This window comes from Homarus americanus, unplaced genomic scaffold (genome assembly GCF_018991925.1).
Source record: "Homarus americanus isolate GMGI-L3 unplaced genomic scaffold, GMGI_Hamer_2.0 scaffold15667, whole genome shotgun sequence".
NCBI lineage: Eukaryota > Metazoa > Arthropoda > Malacostraca > Decapoda > Nephropidae > Homarus > Homarus americanus.
The window spans coordinates 4254251-4273127 of NW_024726107.1; the positions used below are offsets into that span (position 1 = coordinate 4254251).

The 18877-nt window shown below is 48.6% G+C and overlaps 1 protein-coding gene across 1 annotated transcript in view; it reads right to left on the reverse strand.

The window, feature by feature from the left end:
- The window catches only part of LOC121865351 (putative protein MSS51 homolog, mitochondrial), a 102604-nt gene extending 84936 nt beyond the window's left edge, over nucleotides 1–17668 (reverse strand). The window contains exon 1 of the mRNA XM_042364688.1: nucleotides 17555–17668. The gene's annotated coding sequence lies outside the window, so the exon portion shown is untranslated. The remainder of the gene's footprint in view (nucleotides 1–17554) is intronic.
- Nucleotides 17669–18877: the final 1209 nt, after the last annotated feature.

The window sequence follows — 18877 nt, forward strand, 5'->3', positions numbered from 1 at the left end:
TATAAGTCACCAGGTCCTGATGAGATGTTTGCCAGAGTATTAAATGTAAGGAATAGCTTAGCATGCCCTTAGCAAAGTTGTTTAACATGTCCTTAAAATGGGTGTAGTACCCGAATCCTCGAGGATAGAGAATGTAATACCGATTTTCAAGAAGGGGGATAGATCACTATCCTCTAACTACCGACCAATCAGTCTAACATCAATTGTAGGCAAATTACTGAAAGGAATCATTTTAAACTCTATTCGAAATCACCTGGAGAAGCATAAGTTGATCAATGATTCCCAACATGGCTTCACAAGCAGGCGTTCATGTCTAACTAATCTATTAACATTCTTTTCATCTGTTATCGAATCAGTGGACAAGGGGCACAATTATGATGTAGTATATCTCGACTTTAGCAAAGCCATCGACAGAGTCCCCCACGAAAGTCAAATAAGAAAAGTGGAGGCTCATGGCATTGAAGGAGATATTCTAAAATGGATTAGGGCGTGCTTACAGGACAGGAAACAGTGAGTTAGCATTAACGGCATTAAATCCCACTGGACAACGTCACTAGTGGAGTTCCCCAAGGCAAAGTACTCAGACCATTATTATTTATTATATACATAAACGAGATAGATATCGGCATACACAGCAACATAAGTAAATTTACTGATGACACTAAAATAGGGCGTGTAATTAAATCTGACGATGACTCCGCAAAACTACAGGAAGATCTAAAAAAAAAATTTCGAATGGTCTGAAAAATGGCAGATGAGATTCAATTTGGACAAATGTAAAGTACTCAGTATAGGAGATGTAAACAGGGAAACCAGATACCAGATGAACAACAATGTTATTGAGAAATCCGACTGCGAGAAAGATTTAGGAGTAATGATAAGTAGGAATCTTAAGCCAAGTAAACAATGTGTATTTGCTCGAAACAAGGCTTATGGGTGCTTGGGTTCGTACAAAAAAGTGTTAATTACAAGACAAGCGAGGGCATCTTAAAACTATATCTTGCGCTTGTCAGACCCCACTTGGATTACGCAGTTCAATTCTGGTCACATTATTACAGAATGGATATAGAATCCTTGGAAAGAATTCAGAGGAGAATGACAAAGCTAATCCCGGGCATTAGGAACCTTGAGTAATGAGACAGGTTAAAGCTTCTTAATTTGCGCTCCCTCAAGAGACGTAGAGTGAGGGGCGATATGATCTAGGTGTATAAATGGAAGTCAGGGCTGAACAAAGGGGACATTACAAAGGTACTCAAACTATCCAACCAGGAGCGAACTCGTAACAATGGTTTTAAATGAGACAAATTTAGATTTAGGCGCCAAATAGGTAAACATTGGTTTGGAAATAGAGTAGTGGATGAGTGGAACAAGTTACCAAATATCATCATTAACTCGAATACGCTGGATAGCTTCAAACATAGGTTGAATGGATATATGAGCAATTGGGGTTAGGTGAAAATGGGACTGCTCAGTATGGGCCAATAGGTCCGCTGCAGTTTCCTCCATTCATATGTTCTTATGTTCTTATGTTCTTATGTAAGCTAGCGGTGGGACATGGGTACTGATACACCGGTGGTGGGGTGTGGGTTGACTGTGGATCTCAGTACGCTGGTAGATGGGTATGAGTACTGGTGCACTGGTGTTTAGGTATGAGTACTGTTATTCTAGTGATTATGTGTGAGTATTGGTATCTGATGGAAGGTAGTGGGTACTAAGTTACTGGTGGTGGGATGTGGGTACAGTGTTTGGTGATTGAGAAGTGGGTAGTGGTACACTTGTGGTGGGTTGGGGGTTACTGGTACACCACTGGTTGGATGTTAATGTACTGTACAATTATTGGGGTGCGGGTGCTGGAACATTTGTTGTGGGGTTTAGTAACTAGTACATTGGTCGTGGTATATCGGAACTGGTACTGGTACTGGAGGCATGGTGTGGGTACTGATTCTATGACTGTGGGTTATGGCACTTGTGGCCACAGAGAAGTGGGGTGTGGGTATTACTCCACTACTAGTGGAGTAATACCCACACCCCACTTCTCTGTGGAGTCCACTAGTATTGGGGTGTAGGAAATGGTACACTTGTGGTGAAGCAGAGTAATACCCCTTTTTTACACTTTACTCCCACGGAAATTCATAATCTAATGACAAAATTTTGCATTATACCATTGCGTCATAACCTTTATTAAAAACTACATTCCATACAGTCATATTAAATTATCCAGGACAAAGTCACCATCAACGGCACTGCTGGTGTTTCGTTATCTTAGGTGTCAACCGTAAGTATTCGAACCCATAAAGCTCTCAAACAGTCTTCTAGCAGTACGGCATTCTTTTTTCGATAATGTTACCTTGAAAATATTGAAATATTGTCAGTGTTGTTAATATTTGCCCTATTGAGTCATATATATATATTTTTAATGTCTATACAGACAACATTTGTCTAACTGTTATGAAGCGTGTCTCAAGTATTGTTTTAATGATAATAATTTTTATGAAACTAATATGAATGATACTTAATTGTTTCGAGTTTTGAATCTGTTCAAAATATACTGAAAAGTATTGGGAGTAAAATGCAAAAAGAGGTACAACTGGTGGAGGAGGTGTAGGTACTGGTACACCGGTGGAGGAGGTGTAGGTACTGATACACTGGTGAAGGAGGTGTAGGTACTGGTACATTGGTGGAGGAGGAGTAGGTACTGGTACACTGGAGGAGGAAGTGTAGGTACTGATACACTGATGGAGGAGGTGTAGGTACTGGTACACTGGTGGAGGAGGTGTAGGTACTGGTACAGTGGTGGAGGAGGTGTAGGTACTGGTACACTGGTGGAAGAGGTGTAGGTACTGGTACACTGGTGGAGGAGGTGTGGGTGCTGGTTGCACTGGAGGGAAGTGTGGGTGTGTGTGTGCTGGAGGAGGTGTGGAGTGCTGGTTGCTGGTGGGGAGGTGTGGGTGCCTGGTGCAGTGTGGGAGGTGTGGTGCTGGTGCACTGGTGGAAGAGGTGTAGGTACTGGTACTTTGGTGGAGGAGGTGTAGGTACTGGTACACTGGAGGAGGAAGTGTAGGTACTGATACAATGATGGAGGAGGTGTAGGTACTGGTACACTGGTGGAGGAGGTGTAGGTACTGGTACAGTGGTGGAGGAGGTGTAGGTACTGGTACACTGGTGGAAGAGGTGTAGGTACTGGTACACTGGTGGAGGAGGTGTAGGTACTGGTACACTGGAGGAGGAGGTGTAGGTACTGGTACGCACTGATGGAGGAGGTGTGGGTACTACAGTGGTGTTGCACTGGAGGAGGAAGTGTGATATGATACAATGATGGAGGAGGGTGCTGGGTGCTAGGCACACTGATGGAGGAAGTGTGGTACTGAGTACACTGGTGGAGGGCTGTGTAGGTGATGGTGTTGCACTGATGGAAGTTTGAATGCTGATACACTGAGGGAGGACGTGTAGGTGATGCTTTGTTTTGTTGAGGTGGAGGTGCCAGAGTGCTGGTGCACTGGAGGGAGGGTGTAGGTGCTGATTACTGATGGAGGAGGTGTAGGTACTGGTACATTGGTGGAGGAGGTGTAGGTACTGGTACACTGGAGGAGGAAGTGTAGGTACTGATACAATGATGGAGGAGGTGTAGGTACTGGTACACTGATGGAGGAGGTGTAGGTACTGGTACACTGGTGGAGGAGCTGTAGGTATTGGTACACTGATGGAGGATTTGTAGATACTGATACACTGAGGGAGGACGTGTAGGTACTGGTACACTGATGGAGGAGTTGTAGGTATTGATACACTGATGGAGGAGGTGTAGGTACTGATACACTGGTGGAGGAGGAGTAGGTACTGGTACACTAGTGGCAGAGGTGTAGGTATTGGTACACTGATGGAGGATTTGTAGGTACTGATACACTGATGGAGGAGGTGTAGGTACTGATACACTGGTGGAGGACGTGTAGGTACTGGTACACTGGTGGAGGAGGTGTAGGTAATGATACACTGATGGAGGAGGTGTAGGTACTGATACACTGATGGAAGAGGTGTAGGTAATGATACACTGCTGGAGGATTTGTAGATACTGATACACTGAGGGAGGACGTGTAGGTACTGGTACACTGATGGAGGAGTTGTAGGTATTGGTACACTGATGGCGGTGGTGTAGGTACTGATACACTGGTGGAGGAGGAGTAGGTACTGGTACACTAGTGGCGGAGGTGTAGGTATTGATACACTGATGGAGGAGTTGTAGGTACTGATACACTGATGGAGGAGGTGTAGGTATTGGTACACTGATGGCGGTGGTGTGGGTGCTGATCACTGGTGGAGGAGGGAGTAGGTGTGGTGCACTGGTGGCAGAGGTGTGGAGCTGCTGTTGCACTTGCTAGTGGCAGAGGTGTAGGTATTGGTACACTGATGGAGGATTTGTAGGTACTGATACACTGATGGAGGAGGTGTAGGTACTGATACACTGGTGGAGGACGTGTAGGTACTGGTACACTGGTGGAGGAGGTGTAGGTACTGGTACAATGGTGGAGGAGGTGTAGGTACTGGTACACTAGTGGCAGAGGTGTAGGTATTGGTACACTGATGGAGGATTTGTAGGTACTGATACACTGATGGAGGAGGTGTAGGTACTGATACACTGGTGGAGGACGTGTAGGTACTGGTACACTGGTGGAGGAGGTGTAGGTACTGGGACACTAGTGGACGAGGTGTAGGTACTGGTGCACTGGTGGAGGATGTGTAGGTACTGGTACACTGGTGGAGGAGGTGTAGGTACTGGTACACTAGTGGCAGAGGTGTAGGTAATGGGACACTGATGGAGGAGGTGTAGATATTGGTACACTGGTGGAGAAGGTGTAGGTACTGGTACACTGGAGGAGGAGTTGCAGGTACTGATACTCTGCAGGAAGAGGCGTAGGTACTAATACACTGGTGGAGGAAGTGTAGGTACTGATACAATGATGAAGGAGTTGTAGGTTCTGATGCACTGATGGAGGAGGTGTAGGTACTAATACACTGATGGAGGAGGCATAGGTACTGATACTCTGATGGAGGAGTTGTAGGTACTGATGCACTGATGGAGAAGGTGTAGGTACTGGTACACTGATGGAGGAGTTGTAGGTACTAATACACTGGTGGAGGAAGTGTAGGTACTGATACTCTGATGGAGGAGTTGTAGGTACTGATGCACTGATGGGGGAGGTGTAGGTACTGGTACACTGATGGAGGAGTTGTAGGTACTGGTACACTGATGGAGGTGGTGTAGGTACTGATGCACTGATGGAGGAGGTGTAGGTACTGATACACTGATGGAGGAGGTGTTGGTACTGGTACACTAATGGAGGAGGTGTAGGTACTGGTACACTGGTGGAGGAGGTGTAAGTACTGGTAAACTGATGGAGGAGATGTAGGTACTGGTACACTGGAGGAGGAGGTGTAGGTACTGATGCACTGGTGGTGGAGGTGTAGGTACTGGTACTCTGATGGAGGAGGTGTAGGTACTGGTACACTGATGGAGGAGTTGTAGGTACTGGAACACTGATGGGGGTGGTGTAGGTACTAATGCACTGATGGAGGAGGTGTAGGTACTGATACACTGGTGGTGGAGGTGTAGGTACTGGTACTCTGATGGAGGAGGTGTAGGTATTGGTACACTGGTGGAGGAGGTGTAAGTACTGGTACACTGATGGAGGAGATGTAGGTACTGGAACACTGGAGGAGGAGGTGTAGGTACAGGTACACTTTTGGACGAGGTGTTGGTATTGTTACACTAATGGAGGAGGTCTAGGTATTGATACACTGGTGACGAGGTGTACGTATTAAAACACTATTGGAAAAGGTTTGGTAATTTTTACACTGATGGAGGAAAGGTATGTACTGGTACACTGGTGGAGGAGGTGTAGGTACTGGTACACTGGTGGTGGATATGTAAGTACTGGTACACTGATGGAGGAGGTGTAGGTACTGGTACACTGGTGGAGGAGGTGTAGGTACTGGTACACTGGTGGAGGAGGTGTAGGTACTGATACACTGATGGAGGTGTATTCGTGCACTGATGGAGGAGATGTAGGTACTGGTACACTGGTGGAGGAGGTGTAGGTGCTGGTACACTGGTGGAGGAGGTGTAGGTACTGGAACACTGGTGGAGGAGGTGTAGGTACTGGTACACTTGGTACTGGTACACTTGGTACTGGTACACTGGTGAAGGAGGTGTAGGTACTTGAACACTGATGGCGTATGTATAGGTACTGGTACTCTGATGGAAAAGGTGTAGGTACTCGTACACTTGGTACTGGTACACTGGTAGAGGAGGTGTAGGTACTGGTACACTGGTGGAGGAGGTGTAGGTACTGATACACTGATGGAGGAGGTGTAGGTGCTGGTACACTGATGGAGGAGGTGTAGGTACTGATACACTGATGGAGGAGGTGTAGGTGCTGGTACACTGGTGGAGGAGGTGTAGGTACTGATACACTGATGGAGGAAAGGTAGGTGCTGGTACTGGTGGAGGAGGTGTAGGTACTGGTACACTGAGTGGTGGATATGTAAGTACTGGTACACTGGAGGAGGTGTAGGTACTGGTACACTGATGGAGGAGTTGTAGGTACTGGTACACGGATGGAGGAGGTGTATGTACTGGTACACTGGTGGTGGATATGTAGGTACTGCTACACTGATGGAGGAGGTGTAGGTACTGGTACACTGATGGAGGAGATGTAGATACTGGTACACTGATGGAGGAGGTCTAGGAACTAGCATGCTGATGGCAGAGGTGTAGGTACTGGTACACTTAGTAATGGTACACTGGTGGAAGAGGTGTAGGTACTGGTATCCTGATGGAGGAGGTGTAGGTACTGGTACACTTGGTACTGGTACACTGATGGAGGAGAGGTAGGTACTGGTACTCTGATGGAGGAGTTAGCAAAATTGCTGGTACTGCAGGTGGGGAGGAGGTGTAGGTACTGATACACTGATGGAGGAGGTTTAGGTACTGGTACACTGATGGAGGTGGTGTAGGTAATGGTACACTGATGGAGGAGGTGTAGCAACTAGCATGCTGATGGAAGAGGTGTAGGTACTGGTACACTTGGTAATGGTACACTGATGGAGGAGGTGTAGGTACTGGTACACTGGTGGAGGAGGTGTAGTGCTGATGATACACTGATGGAGGGAGGGTGTAGGTATTCGTGCACTGATGGAGAGATGTAGTGCTGGTACACTGGTGGAGGAGGTGTGGGTGGAACACTGGTGGAGGTGTAGAGTGCTGGAACACTGGTGGAGGAGGTGTAGGTACTGGTACATGGTGCTAGTGCTGGTGGGGAGGGTGTGGTGCTGGTGCACTGGTGGAGGATGTGGGTGCTGGTGCACTGGTGGAGGTGTGGGTGCTGGAACACTGGTGGAGGGAGGAGGGTGTGGGTGCTGGTACACTTGGTGCTGGCACACTTGGTGCTGGTACACTGGTGAAGGAGGTGTAGGTACTTGAACACTGATGGCGTATGTATAGGTACTGGTACTCTGATGGAAAAGGTGTAGGTACTCGTACACTTGGTACTGGTACACTGGTAGAGGAGGTGTAGGTACTGGTACTCTGATGGAGGAGGTGTAGGTACTGGTACAATGGTGGAGGAGGTATAAGTACTGGTACACTGATGGAGGAGATGTAGGTACTGGTACACTTGGTACTGGTACACTGGTGGAGGAGGTGTAGGTACTGGTACACTGATGGAGGAGATGTAGGTACTGGAACACTGATGGAAGAGGTGTAGGAACTAGCATGCTAATGGAAGAGGTGTAGGTACTGGTACTTTTGGTAATGGTAGACTGGTGGAGGAGGTGTAGGTACTGAAACACTGATGGCGGAGGTGTAGGTACTGGTACACTGATGGAGGAGGAGTAGGTACTAGTACACTTGTTACTAGTACACTGATGGAGGAGATGTAGGTACTGGTACTCTGATGGAGGAGGTGTAGGTACTGGTACACTGGTGGAGGAGGTGTAAGCACTGGTACACTGATGGAGGAGGTGTAGGAACTAGCATGCTGATGCAAGAGGTTTAGTTACTGGTACACTTGGTACTAGTACACTGGTGGAGGAGGTGTAGGTACTGGTACACTGGTGGTGGATATGTAAGTACTGGTACACTGATGGAGGAGGTGTAGGTACTGGTACACTGATGGAGGAGTTGTAGGTACTGGTACACGGATGGAGGAGGTGTATGTACTGGTACACTGGTGGTGGATATGTAGGTACTGCTACACTGATGGAGGAGGTGTAGGTACTGGTACACTGATGGAGGAGATGTAGATACTGGTACACTGATGGAGGAGGTCTAGGAACTAGCATGCTGATGGCAGAGGTGTAGGTACTGGTACACTTAGTAATGGTACACTGGTGGAAGAGGTGTAGGTACTGGTATCCTGATGGAGGAGGTGTAGGTACTGGTACACTTGGTACTGGTACACTGATGGAGGAGAGGTAGGTACTGGTACTCTGATGGAGAGGTGTAGGTACTGGTACACTGGTGGAGGAGGTGTAGGTACTGGTACTGTTGGTGGAGATGTGGGTACTGGTACACTGATGGAGGAGGTGTGGGTACTGGTACACTGATGGAGGAGGTGTGGAATGCTGGTACACTGATGGAGGTGTGGGTATAGTACCTTGGTAATGGTACACTGGTGGAGGGTGGTACTGGTACACTGGTGGAGGAGGTGTAGGTACTGGTACACTGATGGAGGAGGTGTAGGTGCTGGTATGATGGAGGAGGTGTAGGTACTGGTGCACTGATGGAGGAGGTGTGGGTACTAGCATGCTCTGATGGAGGGGTGTGAGTACTGGTACACTGATGGAGGAGGTGTAGGTACTGGTACACTGGATGGAGGAGGTGTAGTGCTGGTACACTGATGGAGGAGGTGTGGGTACTGGTGCACTGATGGAGGAGGTGTAGGTACTGGTACATGATTGGAGGAGGTGTGGTACTGGTACACTTGTTGAGAGATGTAGGTGCTGGTACTGATGGAGGAGGTGTAGTACTGGTACACTGTGGTGGAGGAGGTGTAGGTACTGGTACACTGATGGAGGAGGTGTAGGTGCTAGGTACACTGGTGGAGGAGGTGTGGGTACTGGTACACTGATGGAGGAGGTGTAGGTACTGGTACACTGGTGGAGGGGTGTGGAGTGCTGGTACACTGATGGAGATGTGGAGTGCTGGTACACTGATGGAGATGTGGGTACTGGTACACTATTGGAGGAGTGTAGGCTGGTACACTGATGGGAGAGGTGTAGGTACTTATAGACTGATGGAGGAGGTGTAGGTACTGGTGCACTGATGGAGGTGGAACTAGCATGCTGATGGAGGAGGTGTGGGTACTGGTACACTGATGGAGGAGATGTGGTACTGGTACACTGGTGGAGGAGGTGTAGTGCTGGTACACTGATGGGAGGAGGTGTGGGTACTGGTACACTGATGGAGGAGGTGTGGGTACTGGTACACTGATGGAGGAGGTGTAGGAACTAGCATGCTGATGGAGGAGAGGTGTAGGTACTGGTACACTGATGGAGGAGATGTAGGTACTGGTACTCTGATGGAGAGGTGTGGGTACTGGTACACTGGTGGAGGAGGTGTGGAGTACTGGTACACTGGTGGGAGATTGTAGGTGCAGGTATACACTGATGGAGGAGGTGTAGGTACTGGTGCTGATGGAGGATAGGTACTGGTACACTGATGGAGGAGGTGTAGGAACTAGCATGCTGATGGAAGGGGAGTGTAGGTATGGTACTTTGGTAATGGTACACTGGTGGAGGGTATATGCTACAGCACTGATGGAGGAGGTGTAGGTACTGGTACACTGATGGAGGAGGGTAGGTACTATGCACTTGTGCTGGTACACTGATGGAGGAGGTGTAGGAACTAGCATGCTGATGGAAGGGTGTAGGTACTGGTACATGTGTAGCACTGTGGAGAGGTGTGAATAGCATACACTGGTGGGAGGTGTAGGTATGGTACTGATGGAGGAGGTGTGGGTATCTGGTGCACTGATGTGGGAGGAACAAGCATGCTGATGGAAGGGTGTAGTACTGGTACACTTGGTAAGGTATACTGGTGGAGGGAGGTGTAGGTACTGGTACACTGATGGAGGAGTGTAGTATGCACTGATGGAGGAGGTGTAGGTACTGGTACACTGATGGAGGAGGTGTAGGTACTGGTACACTGGTGGAGGAGGTGTGGGTGTGGTACACTGGTGGAGGAGGTGTGATATGGTACACTTGGTGGTACACTGTGGTGAAGGAGGTGTGAGTGCTGGTACACTGATGGAGGAGTGTGGGTACTGGTACACTGATGGAGGAGGTGTGGGTACTGAGTACATGGTGCTGGTACACTGATGGAAGGTGTGGTACTGGTACACTGATGGAGGAGGTGTAGGTACTGGTACACTGATGGAGGGTGTGAACTGAGCATGCTGATGGAAGGGTGTAGGTACTGGTCACTTGGTGCTGGTACACTGTGGTGGAGGTGTGGTACTGGTACTCTGATGGGAGGTGTAGGTACTGGTACACTGATGGAGGAGGTGTGTAGGTACTGGTACACTGGTGGAGGAGGTGTGGGTACTGGTACACTGATGGAGGAGGTGTAGGTACTGGTACCTTGGTGCTGGTGCACTGATGGAGGTATGTGGGTACTGGTACACTGATGGAGGAGGTGTAGGTACTGGTACTGATGGAGGAGGTGTGGGTACTGGTACACTGATGGAGGAGGTGTGGGTACTGGTACACTGATGGAGGAGGTGTGGGTACTGGTACACTGATGGAGGTGTAGGAACTAGCATGCTGGGTGGAGGTGTGGTACTGGTACACTGATGGAGGAGGTGTAGTTGCTGTACACTGATGGAGGAGGTGTAGGACTGTCATGCTGATGGAGGTGAGGGACTGGTACACTGATGTGGAGGAGGTGTAGGTACTGGTACCTGATGGAGAGGTGTGGGTACTGGTACACTTGTGAGGTGTGAGTACTGGTACACTGATGGAGGAGGTGTAGGTACTGGTACACTGGAGGAGGTTGGTAGGTACTGATACACTGATGGAGGAGTTGTGAGCACTGGTACACTGGTGGAGGTTGTAGGTACTGGTACACTGGTGGAGGAAGTGTGGTGCTGGTACACTGGTGGAGGAGGTGTAGGTACTGGTACACTGGTGGAGGAGGTGTGAGTACTGGGTGCAATGGTGGAGGTGTGAGGTACTGGTACACTGGTGGAGGAGGTGTGGGTACTGGTACACTGATGGAGGTGTAGGTACTGGTACACTGGTGGAGGTGTAGGTACTGGTACACTGGTGGAGGAGGTGTGGGTACTGGTACACTTGAGGAGGAGGTGTAGGTACTGATGCTCTGATGGAGGAGGTGTAGGTACTGGTGCACTGGTGGAAGAGGTGTGGGGTACTGGTACACTGGTGGAGGAGGTGTAGTACTGGTACACTGGTGGAGGAGGGTGTGGAGTGCTGCTGCACTGGTGGAGGAGGTGTGGGTACTGGTACACTGTGGAGGTGTGCCTGGTGCACTGGTGGAAGAGGTGTGAGTACTGGTACACTGATGGAGGTTGTAGATGTTGGTACACTGGTGGAGAAGGTGTGGGTGTCTAGAACACTGGTGGAGGAGGTGTAGGTACTGGGTACACAGGGAGGTTAGAGGTGATGCTCTGATGGAGGGGTGTAGGTGCTGATGCACTGATGGGGGAGTGTTTGAGGTACTGATACACTGTAGGAAGGGGTATGGGTACTGTTACACTGATGGAGGAGTTGTAGGTACTGATACACTGGTGACGAGGTGTAAGTATTAATACACTATTGGAAAAGGTTTGGTAATTTTTACACTGATGGAGGAGGGGTAGGTACTGGGACACTGGTGGAGGAGGTGTAGGTGCTGGTACACTGATGGAGGAGGTGTAGGTACTGGTACACTGATGGCGGAGGTGTAGGTACTGGTGGCTGGTGCACTGATGGAGGAGGTGTAGGTATTCGTGCACTTTTGGAGGAGGTGTAGGCTGGCACTGGTGGAGGAGGTGTAGGTGCTGGTACACTGGTGGAGGAGGTGTAGGTTCTGGAACACTGGTGGAGGAGGTGTAGGTACTGGTACACTTGGTACTGGTGCACTTGGTACTGGTACACTGGTGAAGGAGGTGTAGGTACTTGAACACTGATGGCGTATGTATAGGTACTGGTACTCTGATGGAAAAGGTGTAGGTACTCGTACACTTGGTACTGGTACACTGGTGGATGAGGTGTAGGTACTGGTACTCTGATGGAGGAGGTGTAGGTACTGGTACACTGGTGGAGGAGGTGTAGGTACTGGTACACTGATGGAGGAGATGTAGGTACTGGAACACTGATGGAGGAGGTGTAGGAACTAGCATGCTAATGGAAGAGGTGTAGGTACTGGTACTTTTGGTAATGGTACACTGGTGGAGGAGGTGTAGGTACTGAAACACTGATGGCGGAGGTGTAGGTACTGGTACACTGATGGAGGAGGAGTAGGTACTAGTACACTTGGTACTAGTACACTGAGGGAGGAGGTGTAGGTACTGGTACTCTGATGGAGGTGGTGTAGGTACTGATACACTGGTGGAGGAGGTGTAAGTACTGGTACACTGATGGAGGAGGTGTAGGAACTAGCATGCTGATGGAAGAGGTGAAGTTACTGGTACACTTGGTACTAGTACGCACTGGTGGAGGGGTGTAGGTACTGCTACTCTGATGGAGGGGATGTGGGTACTGGTATGCTGATGGAGGAGGTGTAGGTACTAGTACACTGATGGAGGAGGTGTAGGTACTGGTACTCTGATGGAGGTGGTGTAGGTACTGATACACTGGTGGAGGAGGTGTAGGAACTAGCATGCTGATGGAAGAGGTGTAGGTACTGGTAAACTGATGGCGGAGGTTTAGGTACTGGTACACTGATGGAGGAGGTGTAGGAACTAGCATGCTGATGGAAGAGGTGAAGTTACTGGTACACTTGGTACTAGTACACTGGTGGAGGAGGTGTAGGTACTGCTACTCTGATGGAGGGGATGTAGGTACTGGTATACTGATGGAGGAGGTGTAGGTACTGGTACACTGGTGGAGGAGGGGTAGGTACTGGAACACTGATGTAGGAGGTGCAGGTACTGGTACACTGGTGGAGGATGTGTAGGTACTGGTACACTGATGGAGGAGGTGTAGGTACTCGTAGACTGATGGCGGACGTGTAGGTACTCGTACTCTGATGGAGGAGGTGTAGGAACTAGCATGCTGATGGAGGAGGTGTAGGTACTGGTACACTGATGGAGGAGATGTAGGTAATGGTACACTGATCTAGGAGGTGTAGGAACTAGCATGCTGATGGAAGAGGTGTAGGTACTGGTACACTGGTGGAGGAAGTGTAGGTAATGGTACTCTGATGGAGGAGGTGTAGGTAATGGTTCACTTGGTACTGGTACACTGATGGAGGAGATGTAGGTACTGGTACTCTAATGGAGGAGTTGTAAGTAATGGTACACTGGTGGAGGAGGTGTATGTACTGGTACACTGGTGGTGGATATGTAGGTACTGGTACACTGATGGAGGAGTACTGGTACACTGATGGAGATGAATACTGGTACACTGATGGAGAGATGTAGATGCTGGTACTGATGGAGGAGGTGTAAGAACTAGCATGCTGATGGAAGAGGTGTAGGTACTGGTACACTTGGTAATGGTACCCTGATGGAGGAGGTGTAGGTACTGGTACACTGGTGGAGGAGGTGTAGGTACTGGTACACTGATGGAGGAGGTGTTGGTACTGGTACACTTGGTACTGGTACACTGATGGAGGAGATGTAGGTACTGGTACTCTGATGGAGGCGGTGTAGGCACTGGTACACTGGTGGAGGAGGTGTAGGTACTGGTACACTTGTTGAGGAGATGTAGGTACTGGTACACTGATGGAGGAGGTTTAGGTACTGGTACACTGATGGAGGAAGTGTAGGTACTGGAACGCTGATGTAGGAGGTGTAGGTACTGGAACACTTGGTACTGGTACACTGATGGAGGAGATGTAGGTACTGGTAAACTGGTGGAGGAGGTGGAGGTACTGGTACACTGATGGAGGAGGTGTAGGTACTGGTACACTGATGGAGGAGATGTAGGTACTGGTACACTAATGTAGAAGGTGTAGGATCTAGCATGCTGATGGAAGAGGTGTGGAACTAGCATGCTGATGGGAGGTGTAGGTACTGGTACACTGATGGAGGAGATGTAGGTACTGGCACACTGATGCATGCTGATTGAAGAGGTGTAGGTACTGGTACACTGGTGGAGGAAGTGTTGGTAATGGTACACTGGTGGAGGAGGTGTAGGTACTGAAACACTGATGGCGGAGGTGTAGGTACTGGTACAATGATGGAGGAGGTGTAGGAACTAGCATGCTGATGGAAGAGGTGTAGGTACTGGTACACTGATGGACGAGGTGTAGGTACTGGTACACTTGGGACTGGTACACTGATGTAGGAGATGTAGGTACTGGTACACTGGTGGAGTAGGTGTACGTACTGGACCACTGGAGGGGGATATGTAGGTACTGGTACAATGATGGAGGAGGTGTAGGTACTGGTTCACTGATGGAGGAGGTGAAGGAACTAGCATGCTGATGGAAGAGTTGTAGGTACTGGTACACTTGGTAATGGTACACTGGTGGAGGAGGTGTAAGTACTGCTACACTGGTGGAGGAGGTGTAGGTACTGATACACTGATGGAGGAGGTGTAGGTACTAGTACACTAATGGAGGAGGTGTAGGTACTGGTACACTGATGGAGGAGGTGTAGGAACTAGCATGCTGATGGAAGACGTGTAGGTACTGGTACAGTTCGTATTGGTACACTGTTGGAGGAGGTGTAGGTACTGATACACTGGTGGAGGAGGTGTAGGTACTGATACACTGATGGAGGAGGTGTAGTTATTGGTACACTGATGGAGGAGGTGTAGGTACTGGTACGCTGTATGGAGTAGGTGTAGGTACTGGTAAACTGGTGGAGGAGGTGTAGGTGCTAGTACACTTGTGGAGGAGGTGGAAGGCAGGCCACTGGATGGAGGAGGTGTAGGCTGGCACACTTGGTACTAGCTGGATGGAGGAGGTGTAGGTACTGGTACACTGATGGAGGAGGTGTAGGTACGGTACACTGGATGGAGGAGGTGGGTACGGCTACACTGGTGGAGGAGGTGTAGGTACTGGTACACTGATGGAGGAGGTGTAGGAACTAGCATGCTGATGGAAGAGGTAGGTACTGGTACACTGATGGAGGAGGTGTAGGAACTAGCATGCTGATGGAGGAGGTGTAGGTACTGGCAACTGGATGGAGGAGGTGTAGGAACTAGCATGCTGATGGAAGAGGTGTAGGTACTGGCACACTTGGTACTGGTACACTGATGAGGAGATGTAGGTACTGTACTTGATGGAGGAGGTGTAGGTACTGGTACACTGATGGAGGAGGTGTAGGTACTGGATACACTGGTGAAGGAGGTAATGGTACACTGATGAAGGGTACTGGCACACTGATGGAGGAGTGTAGGTACTGGTACACGATGGAGGAGGTGTAGGTACTGGCACACTGATGGAGGAGGTGTAGGTACTGGTACACTGATGGAGGAGTGTAGGTACTGTTACACTGATGGTTTGCTTTCCAAACTTCCCTCATATGGTTTCTCCACTTTGTTTTCTTAATATCTAGCTTCTTGCCAATCCATGGCAGTTGTTGTCGAGGGATCTCTCTGCCTTTCTCTTTCCAATAGGTTCCACAGGCTTCTCTTGTTTCAACTACTCTTCGTACTACTTCTACACTACAACTAATTCTATCTATTCTTATTCTGATGATTATACTCTTCACTCTTCATATTTTCCCCTTCCCCCTAACTCTCAAACTAGATCTGTTTCTAGAGCTGATATCATTACATCTATCAATGCGGGTATGTGCAGCAACTCCGAATGGGGGGGTAGAAACTTGGTTAAATTCAATAGAAACAAAACTCAGTATTTACCAATTACACTCTCCAAATTAGGTGATCTCACACCAATTACATTTCAGGACGCTATCATTCTGCCAAATTCTAAAATATCTATGCTATGCCTTAGAATAACCCTTTATAGTGCATCCTTTCTTTCTCACACAGCCAAACTGTGGGATGCTCTGCCTTCTTCTGTGTTCCCAATACCATACAATCTGTCTCGCTTTAAGAATGTGATTTTCCGGCAACTTCGCGGTGTAAATTGATATAACCTTTTCCTTTTCTATTTTTAATTTATTTTTATTCTTATTTTTTGACCGCTAGGCCCCGTTGTGGGTCGTTGACCTGTGCCCGGGTGGGTTAATCCAAGAAAATAAAAACACTTGGAGGAGGTGTAGGTACTGATACACTGGTGGAGAAGGTGTAGGTACTGGTAGATTGATGGAGATGTTGGTACTAATACACTGACGGAGGAGGTGGAGGTACTGGTAGATTGATGGAGATGTTGGTACTAATACACTGACGGAGGAGGTGGAGGTACTGGTAGATTGATGGAGGTGTAGGTACTGATACACTGGTGGAGAAGGTGTAGGTACTGGTAGATTGATGGAGATGTTGGTACTAATACACTGACGGAGGAGGTGGAGGTACTGGTAGATTGATGGAGATGTTGGTACTAATACACTGACGGAGGAGGTGGAGGTACTGGTAGATTGATGGAGGTGTTGGTACTAATACACTGACGGAGGAGGTGGAGGTACTGGTAGATTGATGGAGGTGTTGGTACTAATACACTGACGGAGGAGGTGGAGGTACTGGTAGATTGATGGAGGTGTTGGTACTAATACACTGACGGAGGAGGTGGAGGTACTGGTAGATTGATGGAGGTGTTGGTACTAATACACTGACGGAGGAGGTGGAGGTACTGGTAGAGGTGTTGGTACTAATACACTGGACGGAGGAGGTGGAGGTACTGGTAGATTGATGGAGGTGTTGGTACTAATACACTGACACTGACGAGAGGACTGGTGGAGGTACTGGTAGATTGATGGAGGTGTTGGTACTAATACACTGACGGAGGAGGTGGAGGTACTGGTAGATTGATGGAGGTGTTGGTACTAATACACTGACGGAGGAGGTGGAGGTACTGGTAGATTGATGGAGATGTTGGTACTAATACACTGACGGAGGAGGTGGAGGTACTGGTAGATTGATGGAGATGTTGGTACTAATACACTGACGGAGGAGGTGGAGGTACTGGTAGATTGATGGAGGTGTTGGTACTAATACACTGACGGAGGAGGTGGAGGTACTGGTAGATTGATGGAGGTGTTGGTACTAATACACTGACGGAGGAGGTGGAGGTACTGGTAGATTGATGGAGGTGTTGGTACTAATACACTGACGGAGGAGGTGGAGGTACTGGTTCACTGATGATGTGTAGGTACTGATACACTGGTGGTGAGGTGTAGGTACTGGTATACTGGTGGTGAGGTTTAGGTACTGGTACACTGGTGGTGATGTTTAGGTACTGGTACACTGATCATCCTATTGTACATACCTCACCATACATGTGACGTCACAGTACAGCGTATAATTGGCGATAACACTTAACACCGCTAAAAATTTGTTGAGATGCTTAATAGTTGAGCACTACTGTGGTGGGCACGTGGCGGCAGCTCGAGTGTGAGTGTGGGTGAGTAAACGGAGCGAAAGTGGGATAGGCTGCCAGAGCCCAATTTAGCTTGGGTGTCTGCACAATACCACGTTCTTGATGTTTTCCCAGGAAGAGAACAAACGTTGTGTTTACTTGGTCAAGACGCTATCCGGTTTTGAATATAAACTACATGTATTGCAATGAACGCAATTTATAGGCTGCTTTTTCAACTTTTCCAATAATGATCTATTTTTAAATTGTTATTTCTGACAAGATTACGATTAGTTGCGATGTTTTAACGCAACTCGATTGGCAGTAACTCTTGGTAACCCCTATTTGAAAAAAAATTTTCCTATAATGAAAAAGGATTACCTAACACCACCAAATTTTAATTTTCAGTTCACCGCTACCACGCAGAGGAAGCACTGCTCACAATTCGTTGGAACTGGCAGGCACCGGAAGGCACTTGCCACCGCAACAGTTATAGATGGTAAAAGTCCTCATTCATTTCCTTAAGACGGAGATAAGTACTCTAAAATGTCCTCCTCAAACTCCCTGTCGAAGCCCTCGTTCTCCTGTTCATTAATGGTAAAGATCTTCCGTAAATATCGCTGATGTAGTTGTTCTTGGTTTTCCTCCTCGAATATTTTCACGTTGTTTTGGTCGAGCAGGTAAGGGACCGTGTTAGAGGTGGAACCCATCAGTCGCTTGATCCCTTTCCAGAAAACGGTAGAATCGCGGTATTTGTTGGCAGCCTCCCACACCAAAGCGGCCCACTTTTGTTCATGTAGACGTTTGCTCTCGCGCTGGATGTCCGTCTGCAGCTCTCGGTATCGGTCTCTCAGCTCTTGCGTCCACCCGCAGATACTGGCTAGCTGTCTCACGTGATCGTACTGGACACTGAGCTGCCTCAGCTGGTGACAAATGTGAGGGTGGGGAATTGTCCTGTGGGTGGTGGTCGGGATGTTGTTGTCCATTTCCGTCTTCACATCAGTGTACCATTGTTCGACCGCGTCGTCGATGTCATTGGGGCTGGCCTCTTCCAGGTTCCTCCCCTTCTTGAGACTGAGAGACGCCTTAAAGGAGTCCCAGTCAGCCCGTTTGAGACTTGACCTGATGCTAGCGAGGATCATAATGGGATTGGATGAGAGCGTCACGACGACTGGCAGATGGTCGCTGGTACTGATGGGTCCGGCAGTTACGTGCCTGTTCAGGACGGCCTCGTTG